The sequence below is a fragment of the Capra hircus genome, chromosome 11 (assembly GCF_001704415.2).
Source record: "Capra hircus breed San Clemente chromosome 11, ASM170441v1, whole genome shotgun sequence".
Lineage (NCBI taxonomy): Eukaryota > Metazoa > Chordata > Mammalia > Artiodactyla > Bovidae > Capra > Capra hircus.
Window position 1 is genome coordinate 71,530,555 of NC_030818.1, and position 13,809 is coordinate 71,544,363.

At 40.0% G+C, this 13,809-nt stretch overlaps 1 protein-coding gene and 1 pseudogene across 1 annotated transcript in view; both read right to left on the minus strand.

The window, feature by feature from the left end:
- The window catches only part of BRE (brain and reproductive organ-expressed (TNFRSF1A modulator)), a 402,733-nt gene that overhangs the window by 383,107 nt on the left and 5,817 nt on the right, over positions 1–13,809 (minus strand). The gene's annotated exons all lie outside the window — the stretch shown is intronic.
- On the minus strand, positions 5,812–6,144 carry LOC102172362 (annotated as a pseudogene).

Sequence of the window (13,809 nt, forward strand, 5' to 3'; positions counted from 1 at the left end):
GGCTGTGAAATCAGAGACTTAGTTTCAAATCCTGGTTCTGCCATGTAACAGCCTGAAACCCTTACCTTGACCTCTCAGGACTGCTTCCTCACCTGTAACAAGAGGATGCTAATATCTATACCTTATGCAGTGATGTGATGTTGCAGGAGGTTATATACCTAATTTGCCTAGCCAAGATTACTGCTACTATTATTGCTACTATTGTTGCTACTATTACTGCTACTGTTGTTGTGACTATTTTATAGACAGAAGTCCACTAAAAGCCACTGGCATACAACCCAAATTGTCAACACGATCATCCCCTCTATTCTTCCTGACTGTATCCCTCAGTCCTACACAGAACAGTATGTACTCAGACACATTTATTTACACCATAAAGCTAAAAATACAGTGTGGACACAAATCTATGTGCTTGCACAGACTGAAAAGGTAAAAAAGCCTCTTTGAGTTTTAAGAACCTCAACTGTTTGTAAAACTATGAGGGTGTTCCCCTTGCTATTATTCTGGCTGAAAGTCCTAACTAGAGCAGTTAGGCGAGAAAGAGAAATAAAAAGGCATCCATCCTTAAAAAGAAGCAAACTACCTCTGTTTGCTCATGACAAGGTCATACATTTAGAAAACCCTAAAGATTCCACCAGAAAAAAAGCTGTTAGAACTAATAAATAAATTCATCAAAGTTGCAGGATACATAATTAACACACAAAATTCAGTTACAGTTCCATATATTAACAATAAATAATCCGGAAAGGAAATTACAAAAACAATCCCATTGACAATAGTATCAAAAAGAATAAAATACTTAGGAATAAACTTAACCAAGGTGCAAAAGACTTGAAGACTCAAAACTAAAAAACATTTCTGAATGAGATTAAAGGCATAGATAAACGGAAGGACATTCTATGTTCACTGAAGACTTCAGTTCAGTTCAGTTCACTCACTCAGTTGTGTCTGACTCTTTGCGACCCCATGAATTGCAGCATACCAAGCCTCCTTGTCTATCACCAACTCCCAGAGTTCACTCAGACACGCTTCCATCGAGTCAGTGATGCCATCCAGCCATCTCATCCTCTGTCGTCCCCTTCTCCTCCTGCCCCCAATCCCTCCCAGCATCACAGTCTTTTCCAATGAGTCAACTCTCGCATGAGGTGGCCAAAGTACAGGAGTTTCAGCTTTAGCATCATTCCTTCCAAAGAAATCCCAGGGCTGATCTCCTTCAGAATGGACTGGTTGGATCTCCTTGCAGTCCAACGGACTCTCAAGAGTCTTCTCCAACACCACAGTTCTAAAGCATCAATTCCTCGGTGTCCAGCTTTCTTCACAGTCCAACCCTCACATCCATACATAACCACTGGAAAAACCATAGCCTTGACTAGACGGACTTTAGTCGGCAAAGTAATGTCTCTGCTTTTAATATGCTTTCTAGGTTGGTCATAACTTTCCTTCCAAGGAGTAAGCGTTTTTTAATTTCATGGCTGCAGTCACCATCTGCAGTGATTTTGGAGCCCAGAAAAATAAAGTCTGACACTGTTTCCACTGTTTCCCCATCTATTTCCCATGAAGTGATGGGACCAGATGCCATGATCTTCGTTTTCTGAATGTTGAGCTTTAAGCCAAATTTTTCACTCTCCACTTTCACTTTCATCAAGAGGCTTTTTAGTTCCTCTTCACTTTCTGCCATAAGGGTGGTGTCATCTGCATATCTGAGGTTGTTGATATTTCTCCTGGCAATCTTGATTCCAGCTTGTGCTTCTTCCAGCCCAGCGTTTCTCATGATGTACTCTGCATATAAGTTAAATAAGCAGGGTGACAATATACAGCCTTGACGTACTCCTTTTCCTATTTGGAACTAGTCTGTTGTTCCACATCCAGTTCTGTTGCTTCCTGACCTGCATATAGATTTCTCAAGAGGCAGGTCAGGTGGTCTGGTATTCCCGTCTCTTTCAGAATTTTCCACAGTTTATTGTGATCCACACAGTCAAAGGTTTTGGCATAGTCAATAAAGCAGAAATAGATGTTTTTCTGGAACTCTCTTGCTTTTTCCATGATCCAGTGGATGTTGGCAATTTGATCTCTGGTTCCTCTGCCTTTTCTAAACCCAGCTTGAACATGAGGAAGTTCAAGGTTCACGTATTGCTGAAGCCTGGCTTGGAGAATTTTGAGCATTACTTTACTAGCATGTGAGATGAGTGCAATTGTGCGGTAGTTTGGGAGTGGGAAAAGGTATTCACAAATCAAATATCTGATAAGGAATTTGATATCTAAAATACATAAAAAACTCCTAGACAACATCAATGAAAAAATGTAAATAGGCAAAGGACTTGAACAGACATGTCTCCAAAGAAGATATATAAAATAGCCAAGAAGCTTATGAAAAGATACTCAACATCACTGGAGAAATGCAAATCAAAACCATAATAAGATACCACTTCATATACATTTGGATATTATTTTTAAAACTTTTTTTTTAAAAAACCAAAAAGTGTTGGTGAGGGTGTGGAAAAACTGGAACCCTGTGCACTGAAAGGGCAATGCAGAAGCACAGCCACTGTGCAAACAGGCGGCTCTAGCAGTAAAGAATTCGCTGCCAGCAGCAGACACGAGAGACGCCAGTGGGATCCCTGGGCGGAAGGCCCTCTGGAGGAGGAAATAGCGCCCCACTCCACTATTCTGGCCTGGAAGGTCACAGTCCACGGGGCCGCAGAGAGTCAGACACGACTGAGTGACTGAACACAAAGCACACTATGGAAAACAGTATGGTGATAACATAAAATTATCATATGATCCAGAACGTCCACTTCTGGGTATATTTCCAAACTGAAGATAGGGACTCAAACAGATGTTTGTACTCCCATGTTTATAGCAGCATTACTCACGATAGCCAAAAGGTAGAAGCAACCTAAATGTCCATCTATGAAAGAGCGGATAAACAAAATGTGGCTATACATGCAATGAAATATTATTCAGCCTTAAAAATGAAGAAAATTTGGGGAATTCCCTGGTAAGGACTCTGCACTATGCTAAGGGCCCAGGTTCTATCCCTAACCAGAGAACTAAGATCCTATAAAAACTACAATCATCAAGGTGCAGTCAAAAAAAAAGAAAAAGAAAAATTTGATACATGCTATGGATAAAACTGGAAGATATTATGCTAAGTGAAATAAGCCAGATACAAAAAGACAGATTCTTCCTGAGTTCACTTACATGAGGTACCTGAAGTGGTAAGATTCAAAGACAAAAAATAAAATGGTGACTGCCAAGGCTGAGGGAAGGGAGGAATGGGGAGCTCTTGTTTAATGTGAAAGTATGTAATGACACTGAACTGTACACTTAAAAATGATGAAAATGGTAAATGTATGTTATGTATATTTCACCACATTAAAAACAAAGTGTGTGCTAAGTCCCAAATTGAACCTACATGTTCATACTTTACTGAAACACAAAAATTTTTAAATAATCCTTTTTAACTGAAGAAGCGTTAGCAGGCTACAAACGTGTCTACAGATGAAACAAGCAATTTTTCTGAGGGCAGTATATCTACTTAATAGTAGAACATCAAAATGCTTCCCAAAACTTCTACTTGATTCAAGATCTCTTATCAATAAGTTGGCAAGAGCAAAGGTTGAGATAAAAAAACCTTTTCAGAAAACAAAAGGGATACGTTTTTCAAAAAGTCAAGAGAAGCAAGGTCAATGGGAAAAACAACTTTCATAACATGCCATTAGAAAGATAACTAAATGACTCAGGAAATGTGGCCCTGGAAAGGAAAATTACAAAATTATTTCTCAAGACCATGGCATCAAAAAGCAAGATAATTCAAACAACATGGAAGCTTAAAAAGGGAGCTGTGTTACTTGGACATAAGGGGTCCTTTAACATGTAAGTGATGGCACAGGAACACTTAATTGGAGCCCTGAAACAAACTGATATGCCTGTTAGCATGTATTGAAAGAGCCTCACTTTAATCAAGCAATTTACAAATTTTTCATTTTAATTAAACAAAAACCAGTCAAAAAATACTACCTTAAAATTGCACATAACAGAGAGAACAAAAATAAGGGTAGGAGTGATTTTTTTGTTCCCTTGAACAATGCAAAGTAAAGCCAGGAACTGACTAAATGAATCTTCTGTTCTTTCCTTTGCACATTAAATTGGCTACTTCCCTCTACTTATTCCCCTTCCCCAAAAGAAGCCACCCTGAAATGAAGTCACTATAAGGCACGAAAAGCCCAGGACTGACAATCATCTAAAACTCCAGACTCAGACTTATCTTAGCGCTCACCACCCCAGACTCTGTGGGAAGACTGTGGAATCCTAGCAAAAGTTCCCAAGGCTAGTGATGGCAGAGTTCACTGGGTCAAAGACAATATCACCACTCTGACTTTTCCCCAAAAAATCCAAAGTACAAAATATAAAATAAATGACAGCCCTTTGAAACATTAAAAAGACCCATTAACTGTCTCATCATTTACATTACTGTATTATACTATTATAATCACGAGAAGGCTGCTCAGGACAAAGATCTAAGACAAGTAAGGAGTATGGGGCTAGGGCAGAGGAGGGTGAAGAGCCTGTGCTTCTAATGGTTAAAAAAGCTCCAGGACTAATTCCTAGAGGATGACCTGAGCATGGTGACAGCACTCAAAACATCAACACCAGGCACTGTTCACTAGGTTTCTAGGTGCTTCGGTACCTAGATAGGCACCCTGAACCCTGGGCAGAGATCAGTTCTGTAATATCCACAACCCCACCCACCCACTCACTGCCCACACTCACTCTCCACCCTCCAACAGAGCTCCCTAATCTAGCCTGCACACCATGTTAGCAGGCCTTGCCAGGCAGGCTTATTAACCCTCTGTTGAAAACTGTTGCTGTCTCTACTCAGGACAAGCAATGCTCAGTCTCTAAAAGCTGTTTAAAACTGTTAGGTTCCATCTGCTTAAAAAAAAAAGAAAAAGTTTGTATCTGCACACCCATTCATTCTTCAACACAATCAAATATTCCAAATGAACAATATATCCCCCTGATGGGTCTCAGTTAGCCACACTTTTTCCTCCCTCTATAGATCTCCAAAAGCAATGAACAAGATAGAAAGTTACTCTAGAAACAAAAGTCTCTGGCTTTCCTGTGCTTTTCTGCTCTACAATTTCTGATCTCTGTTATACATGTGTGAGTTCTTAGCTTGCTCAAATCACCTGGGTTTTATTAGACAGCTCCTTTATACCACTCACAGGGACACTCACTCTTCACAGAGTCCCTGATTCTGGAATGCCAATGTGACTCTACCAACTACCAAACAACAATAATACAGTGAAATAATAAATATAAATAATATATAAACTATGAAAAAATATATATATAAACTATGAAAAAATATATATATACCATATATAGCATAACAATAGCAATATAATAGTTGCTACCATTTATTGAGCACTATGACCAAAGTTACTCTAAGTGCTTTACATAAGTTATCCCATTTCATCTCTATAATTACTTTTTATCTTTATGAGTAGTCTTAATTTCACGTGTTTGTTAAAATACCATTAGGTCATTCCACAGGACAGGAGCAAAGATAATCCCCTACAGAAACTTAGCAACCATGTACAGAACTTTACAGAAAACAACACTGCCGCTGAAACCTGACAGCTGACCAGAGAATGGTGTTCTGAGTAGACTCTGCGGAGAAAGCAAACCAGGCAGAGGAGGAAAGGGGCCCCTCTGGGCAGGTTTTTGTGACACTCACAGACCAGACTGTAGGCTCTGTTTTTAGAAGGTTCGAGTGCAACACAGAGGTTCTATGTGCCTTTTTGGCTACACCCCAAGCTGAGGTACCATTAGATCAATGTCACTCAAACTCCTGGTGAGCCATACTCCCACAGCAAAAAGTCCAAAACTGAGGATCAAGTTCTTCCGATAAGCATTCCTATCAGTGGCGAGGCAGTAGATGCCCTCAAGCCAATCTCCCATGTAGTCTGGCATTTCAGGAGCTTCATTTGCCCAGCCAAAAATGTTCACATCGGCCCCACTGGAAGCCATAGCAGCACCTTCGGGCTCCACAAGGCTTCTCATAACTACCTAATATAATTATTAATATCATCCCTGTGTAAGAAAAAGCACAGAAAGGGTATGTAAGTTGCCAAAGGTCATAAGCTACTAAGTGGTAAAGTCAGGATTCAAACTCAGACCTCACCAGCTGAAAAACCTGCATACTCACCACTATATGATGCTGCTACCCAACACCTCTAAAGATGGCTCAGAGGGTTCCAGTCCCATCACCCTGACTTCTGATTTGTGCCCACCCAGCTCCACTCCCCAGCCATGCTTCAGCTCTTCCAGTCACAGTTATGTTTCCTTTCTCCAGATTCTCCCTAAGTATTCTTCAGCATTCTGATAACAGATTTCTGAATTATTAAATTTTTCAATACATTTCCTGATTCTACTTTAACTTCTGTACTAGCTTTCATATATGCCAAAAAACCACAAAGAATTTCTATCTGATAGCACACAAAGAATACACAACCTAGGAATAAGTTAACAGTAAATGTGCAGGAACAAAATGAAGAAAACACAAACTTTTATTCACAGATAAAAAACAGATGTGAAAAAGAGAAATTGGCCATATTCCTAAAGAGGTATACTCAATACTACACAGCAGGAATACTCAATATTGTAAAACTACGATCTAAGGGGCCAGCTCCCAACCTTGGGTGGGAACAAATAGTCACCTTCCCTGAAGCAGGTTCAGGAACTGAGGACAAGAGACCAAATGTTATCCCATTGCTCTTATCATTCAGGAAATTCCAAGGAATTAGGGAGCTATGAGGCTCAAACTGTGGATGAAGACCAAATATATAGGAGATAAATATAAACCACAACACCACACTGCCTGATAACACTGCAGTGAGGCTCAATAGTTGACAAGCCCACCTACGCACAAAAAGCTTCAGTTTCACATTTCAGAACCTCACTCTTTAATAGACATGGACAGCCAAGAATCATCAGTTTAACGAAAGCCACCAAGATGAAAGAGAAAATGGGGATACTACAAGGTAAAGAAGTGTTTTTTAAACATTTAGTCAATTATACCTCAACTGAAAAAAAAAAAAACTACAATTACTATCCCTGCAGAAAAGAGAATACTCCATCCATAAAATTACAGTATGTGTTAAGAGTCCCCAAGACTACTGATCAAAGCTTCCAAATTTCAAAGGGAATATAACTTGCAACCTACATTTCTGTACTTGTCCAAATTATCAACCAAGTTTAAAGTAGAATGAAGACATTTCCAGACTTCCAAGAACTCAAAAAGGAACCTCCTCTTCTCTCTTTCTTAGGATGCTACTGGAGTACTTGCTCCAACAAAGCTAGAGGGTAAAACAAGAAAGTAAGCTGTGAGATTCAACACAGGAAAGAGGTAAAGGGAAGGATACATGATACAATGAGAGCTGCCTGGCAGACCTAGACCACAGTCAGTCCAGATTAAAGCAGTTCCTCCATCCATCCTCTCACCTTCCCATGTCAGCAGATGACATGACTACCTACCCTACCCACTCAAGCTAAGAAAGAAGTCATTCCTGACTCTCTCAAAACCCAAATTCAATATACTCTTGATTTTACTTTCTAAATAACTTATATAAATACATTCACTTCTTTCCATCTCCACTGGCACCACCATATTCCAAGACTCTATTATCTCTCACCTGGTCTACTGTAATGGGCAGCTAACTACTCTACCTTATCCTGTACAAACCATTTTCCATATAACAACCAGTAATATTTTTAATATAAATAAGATCATGTCATTCTGCTTAAAATCATTCAATAGCTTCTCATTCCACCCAGAATAAAATCCAAGTTCCCAAATTTAGCCCACCAGACTCTGCATAATCTAGCCCCTGACTATCTTTAGAATCTCACCTTATTTCCCTCTCACACTCCCTCCCTATAGTCCAACCACAGTGGCCTTGCAGATCCTTGAACATGGAAGCTTTCTTGTGTCTTTGAACATGATATTCCCTTTTTACAACAACTTCCCCAGCTCTTCACATTGAATTATTCTCATCTTTCATGATTCACCTTAAATGTCATTTCCTCAGAGTGAGCTTTCTTGATGGTCAATTCTCAATTAGCCCCTCACCAGGTCAGTTTCCTTTCATTTCCTTTCTCAGTGAGTCAAAAAGAAGGAGTTTTGTTCAGCGAATTACGGTATATCCTTAAAGAACAGTATGAAAGTGAAAAGTGAAAGTGAAAGTCATTCAGTTATGTCTGACTCTTTGAGACCCCATGGACTGTAGCCTGTCAGGCTCCTCTGTTCATGGAATTCTGCAAACCAGAATACTGGAGTAGATTGCCGTTTTCTTCTCCAGGGGATCTTCCTGACCCAGGGATTGAACCCAGGTCTTCCACATCGCAGGCAGATTTTTTACATATGCAACCATTTCAATGAAGGACTTCCTTGGAGTTCCAGAGGTTAGGACTCAGTACTTTCACTGTCATGGCCCTGGGTTCAATCCCTGATTGGGATACTAAGATCCTGCAAACCGCACAGCGTGGCCAAAAAACAAACAAACAAAATAAATGAGGTTACAAAAAAGAGTATTTAGGATATACGGTTAAGCAAGACAAGTTTTAAGAATTAGAACAAGTGAGTGAAGTCACTCAGTCGTGTCCAACTCTTTGCGACCCCGTGGACTGTAGCCCGCTCAGGCTCCTCTGTCCATGGGATTCTCCAGGCAAGAATACTGGAGTGGGTTGCCATTTCCTTCTCCAGGGGATCTTCCCAACTCAGGGATCAAACCTGGGTCTCCTGCATTGCAGGCAGACGCTTTATCCTCTGAGCCAACAGGGAAGCCCTTAGAACAAGATGGATGAGGAGAAATTTTCCTACCAGCTATCACAACATACACTATAAAGTTGTAATGGTTAATATAGCCCAAACTAGCACAAGGACAAGGAGGTTGACTGATCAGGACAGGAAGCCTAGAAATAGATCCATGTGCAATGTAAACTTGACATAATAAGAGACACAGCATTACAGAGCCACAAGCAAAGGATGAGGTTTTCAATAAATGATGCTGGGACAACCAATTATTCACTGGTGGGAAAAAACTATACTCCTATCTTACAATGTATTTTATAGAAAAATAAATTCCTATTTAAAGACCCAAAAAGGAAAACTTTAAGATTCTGAGAGAAAGACATATAACTTTTGAGTAGGACAGAATTTCCTGAAATGGTTCTTTTCTCTCTCTTACAAATACACACACACACACACACACACACACATGCACACACAAGAACAAATCTAAAAAGGAAAATGTTGAATGATTTCATTAAATTAAAGCTGCTAGATATCAGTAGCACCAAATTAAGAACATAAACCACAAACTAAATGGAGATTGTAATATATGTAACTGCTGAAATATTAGTATCCAAACTACATAAACAACATTTTAAGCTCTCTCTCTACATATATATATATATATATATACACACACACACACACACACACGCACGCATACACAGAAACAATCCACTTAAAAGATGGGCAAGTGAAAGTCGCTCAGTCGTGTCTTACTTTTTGTGACCCCACGGACTAGGCTGTCAGACTCTTCTGTCCATGTAATTCTCCAGGTCAGAATACTGGAGTGGGTAACCATTCCCTTCTCCAGGGGAATCTTCCCAACCCAGGGATCGAATCCAGGTCTCCCACATTGCAGGCGGATTCTTTATCATCTGAGCCACCAGGGAAGCCCAAAAGATGAGCAAAGGTATTCCCAAAAGAAGAAATCAATGAAAATATTCACTACACTAGTAATCAGGGAAATACAAATTAAAAGCATAATGAGATACCACTTCACATCCATCAGCTTCACAAAAAATTAAGTCTGACAACACAGAGTATTGTGAAGGCTATAGAAAGATGAGAACTCTCATTCATTTTTGGTAGAAAGAAATTGATACAATTTGGCAATATCTAATGGAATAAAATACCATACACCCTAAAAGCTGACAATTCCATTTCTATGAATATACCCTAAAGGGGTAGCTTTCAAACTTTTTTGATCATCACACACATTTTATACTATGACCCAGTTCAAGCATACAACTCAAAGGAAAATTCACAAAATGGAGCTTATTCTTATTAAGTGTGACACATTCTGATAGTTCCATTCTCTTCTCATTCAGTTTTTAAATGATGGGGTGACTCATTCCACTGATTTTACAACCAAAAATGGGTAACCATACCCAATTCAAAAACCTTTGCCCCAGAAAATAATCTCAAAATATCTTCTTGAGCAAAGGTGGGACAATGTTCATCATGGCTTGCTTTGTCAAAAGAAATTTAAAATAACATACAAGTCAGTCAGCATGAGAGTGAATTTAAAAATTGGAGGCATATTCAGACAATGGAATATGATACAGCAGTGCAATGAAAGAACGAGAACCGTTAAATATAATTATCAATAAATCTGATTAATTTAACACTAAGCAAAACAAGCAAGCTGCAGAAGAATACATCCAGTATGGTATATTTGCATAAACTTTTTAAACATATAAAACAATACTACATATTATTTAGAGATACATTTATACATAATGAATAAAGTATAAAACTATGCACAGGGAAAAAGGAAGAAGATCACAGAAGAGTATGAAAAAGCAAGTAAATGGAAAGACCAAGTGAACAGCTAGATAGTTTAACTGTTAAAAGTTGTCCATCTTCAAAATTAAACTACTGCCTCTCAGGGAAGCTTCCCTGGTGGCTCAGATGGTAAAGAATCTGCCTGTAGTGTGGGAGAACTGGGTTCAATCCCTGGCTTGGCAAGATCCCTTGGAGGAGGGAATGGCTACCTACTTCAGTATTCTTGCCTGGAGAAATCCATGGACAGAGGAACCTGGAGGTCACAAAGAGTTAGACACGACTGAGCGACTCGGAGAAGGCAATGGCAACCCACCCCAGTACTCTTGCCTGGAAAATCCCATGGGCAGAGGAGCCTGATAGGCTGCAGTCCATGGGGTCGCTAAGAGTCGGACACGACTGAGCCACTTCACTATCACCTTTCACTTTCCTGCATTGGAGAAGGAAATGGCAGCCCACTCCAGTGTTCTTGCCTGGAGAATCTCAGGGACAGGGGAGCCTGGTGGGCTGCCGTCTATGGAGTCGCACAGAGTTGGAAACAACTGAAGCGCCTTAGCAGCAACAGCAGCAGAGCGACTAACACTTTCTCGGGGCAGCAACTCCCTTCTAGACATGAGGCTAAAGAGAGAGGCTCAGCCTGCCAGCTAGAGACTTAAGCAGCCAATCTGAGATCAGTCTTCAAAGCCGACAGCACTCATCTTTCAAAACTGTTCCATTTAGTAATCAACTACACTGAGTATCTACTTTTTACTAAATAATGAAATTCAGAACATGGACCCAAAACATGCAACAGGTAGTTGTGGGTAGATGAGATGTCATAGCAGATGCCCCAAACACAGCCATGTGCCAGTAAGATTGAGTCACTGTGATGTGCTGAAAAAAGATATTAAGGCTCAGCTGTCACAGGTTGCAGCGAGCCCTCCTCTGCTTTCCTCTCAGGCATCATTCCAGAATGTGGAACACTTAGACATCTTCAAGATTAGTAAATAACTAAAAAAAGACAAAATATGGCATCTTACAAATAACACATGCTTGTGATCAAATTAACATAGGGCAGAGAGCTAATAAACATTCAGTAGGCTCATGGAATAATTCCCTAACATTAAAAATTCAGCCCCTCCAGGTCTCAACATAAATTCTACCTATAAGAGTAAACCCAGTACTGTAACGCACTTGACCATAATCTCTAAAAACAACTCATTTGTCAGGGAATGTCATTTAAAAGGATTATGTGTAACAGAATTTAAGCGATCAACTCTTAGACCAACAAACATGTTCTGAACCACAAGTCCAAACTACTCTGATCCCCAAATAGCACAACTTCTCCGGGAAAACAGCTAATGCATTCATGCATTCAACCTTTACTTACTACATTAGAAAGACACCATGGTAGAACTTACAGAGGCATTCAGTTCAGTTCACTTCAGTCACTCAGTCGTGTCCAACTCTTTGCGACCCCATGAACCACAGCACACCAGGCCTCCCTCTCCATCACCAACTCCCGGAGTCCACCCAAACCCATGTCCATTGAGTCAGTGATGCCATCCAACCGTCTTATCCTCTGTTGTCCTCTTCTCCTCCTGCCCTCAATCTTTCCCAACATACAGGTCTTTTCAAATGAGTCAGCTCTTCGCATCAGGTGGCCAAAGTATTGCAGTTTCAGTTTCAACATCAGTCCTTCCAGTGAACACCCAGGACTCATCTCCTTTAGGATGGACTGGTTGGATCTCCTTGCAATCCAAGGGACTCTCAAGAGTCTTCTCCGACACCACAGTTCAAAAGCATCAATTCTTCAGCACTCAGCTTTCTTTATAGTCCAACTCTCACATCCATATATGACCACTGGAAAAACCATAGCCTTGACTAGACAGACCTTTGCTGGCAAAGTAATGTCTCTGCTTTTGAATATGCTATCTAGGTTGGTCATTCCTTCCAAGGAGTAAGCATCTTTTAATTTCCTGGCTGCAATCACCATCTGCAGTGATTTCGGAGCCATAAAAAATAAAGTCAGCCACTGTTTCCACTGTTTCCCCATCTATTTCCCATGAAGTGATGGGACCAGATGCCATGATCTTCATTTTCTGAATGTTGAGCTTTAAGCCAAATTTTTCACTCTCCTCTTTCACGTTCATCAAGAAGCTCTTTAGTTCTTCTTCCCTTTCTGCCATAAGGGTGGTGTCATCTGCATATCTCAGGTTATTGATATTTCTCCTGGCAATCTTGATTCCAGCTTGTGCTTCTTCCAGCCCAGCGTTTCTCATGATGTACTCTGCATAGAAGTTAAATAAGCAGGGTGACAATATACAGCCTTGATGTAATCCTTTTCCTATTTGGAACCAGGCTGTTTTTCCATGTCCAGTTGTAACCGTTGCTTCCTGACCTGCATACAGGATTCTCAAGGCATAAAAATTTTTTTGTTTTTATACAGAGGCACAAAAATATTTTAAACAAGAATCCTGTCCTTGATACTGACAGCCTAGCAATGGAGTTTGGAAACACACATAATCTTACATAAGGTAGAGAGATTTAGTTGCCACAAGAGAAATAAAAGTGAATTGCTATTTAAAAAAAAACAAACTTACTTTGCATAGATTCTTGCCTATCTAGTCCTTCTGTGAGTCAGACCTAGAATACAGAAACTCTGGTACCTCATCTCTTCAAGGGCAAGTAGCTATATATGGTAACAATACTGGCTCTTGTGATCTATAAAAATTAAGTCTCCTCATTTTAAACATTTGATTTAAGAGAAAATCCAAACATGGATCCCAATTCTCATAACTGACTGAAAAATGGAAGTGTCTGTCACTCAGTCATGTCCGACTCTTTGTGACCCCATGGAGTCTAGCCCTCCAGCCTCTTCTGTCTATGGAATTCTCCAGGTAAGAATACTGGAGTGAGTAGCCATTTTCTTCTCCAGGGGATCTTCCAAACACAAGGATTGAACCTGGATCTCCTGCATTGCAGGTAGATTCTTTACCGTTTGAGCCACCAGGTGCCTGCTGGTCTAAAAGAAGGGGAAATGCCAAAAGCAACACACAGAAAAAAAAAATTAATTTCTCTAACTCTGCCATTGTTTTGCTATAGTAACGTCAGAATTCATACTTTGGTTGAAACACTGAGAAAAGAATTGTTAATGAGTTTCAAAAGAACTTTCATGAATCTTTCGG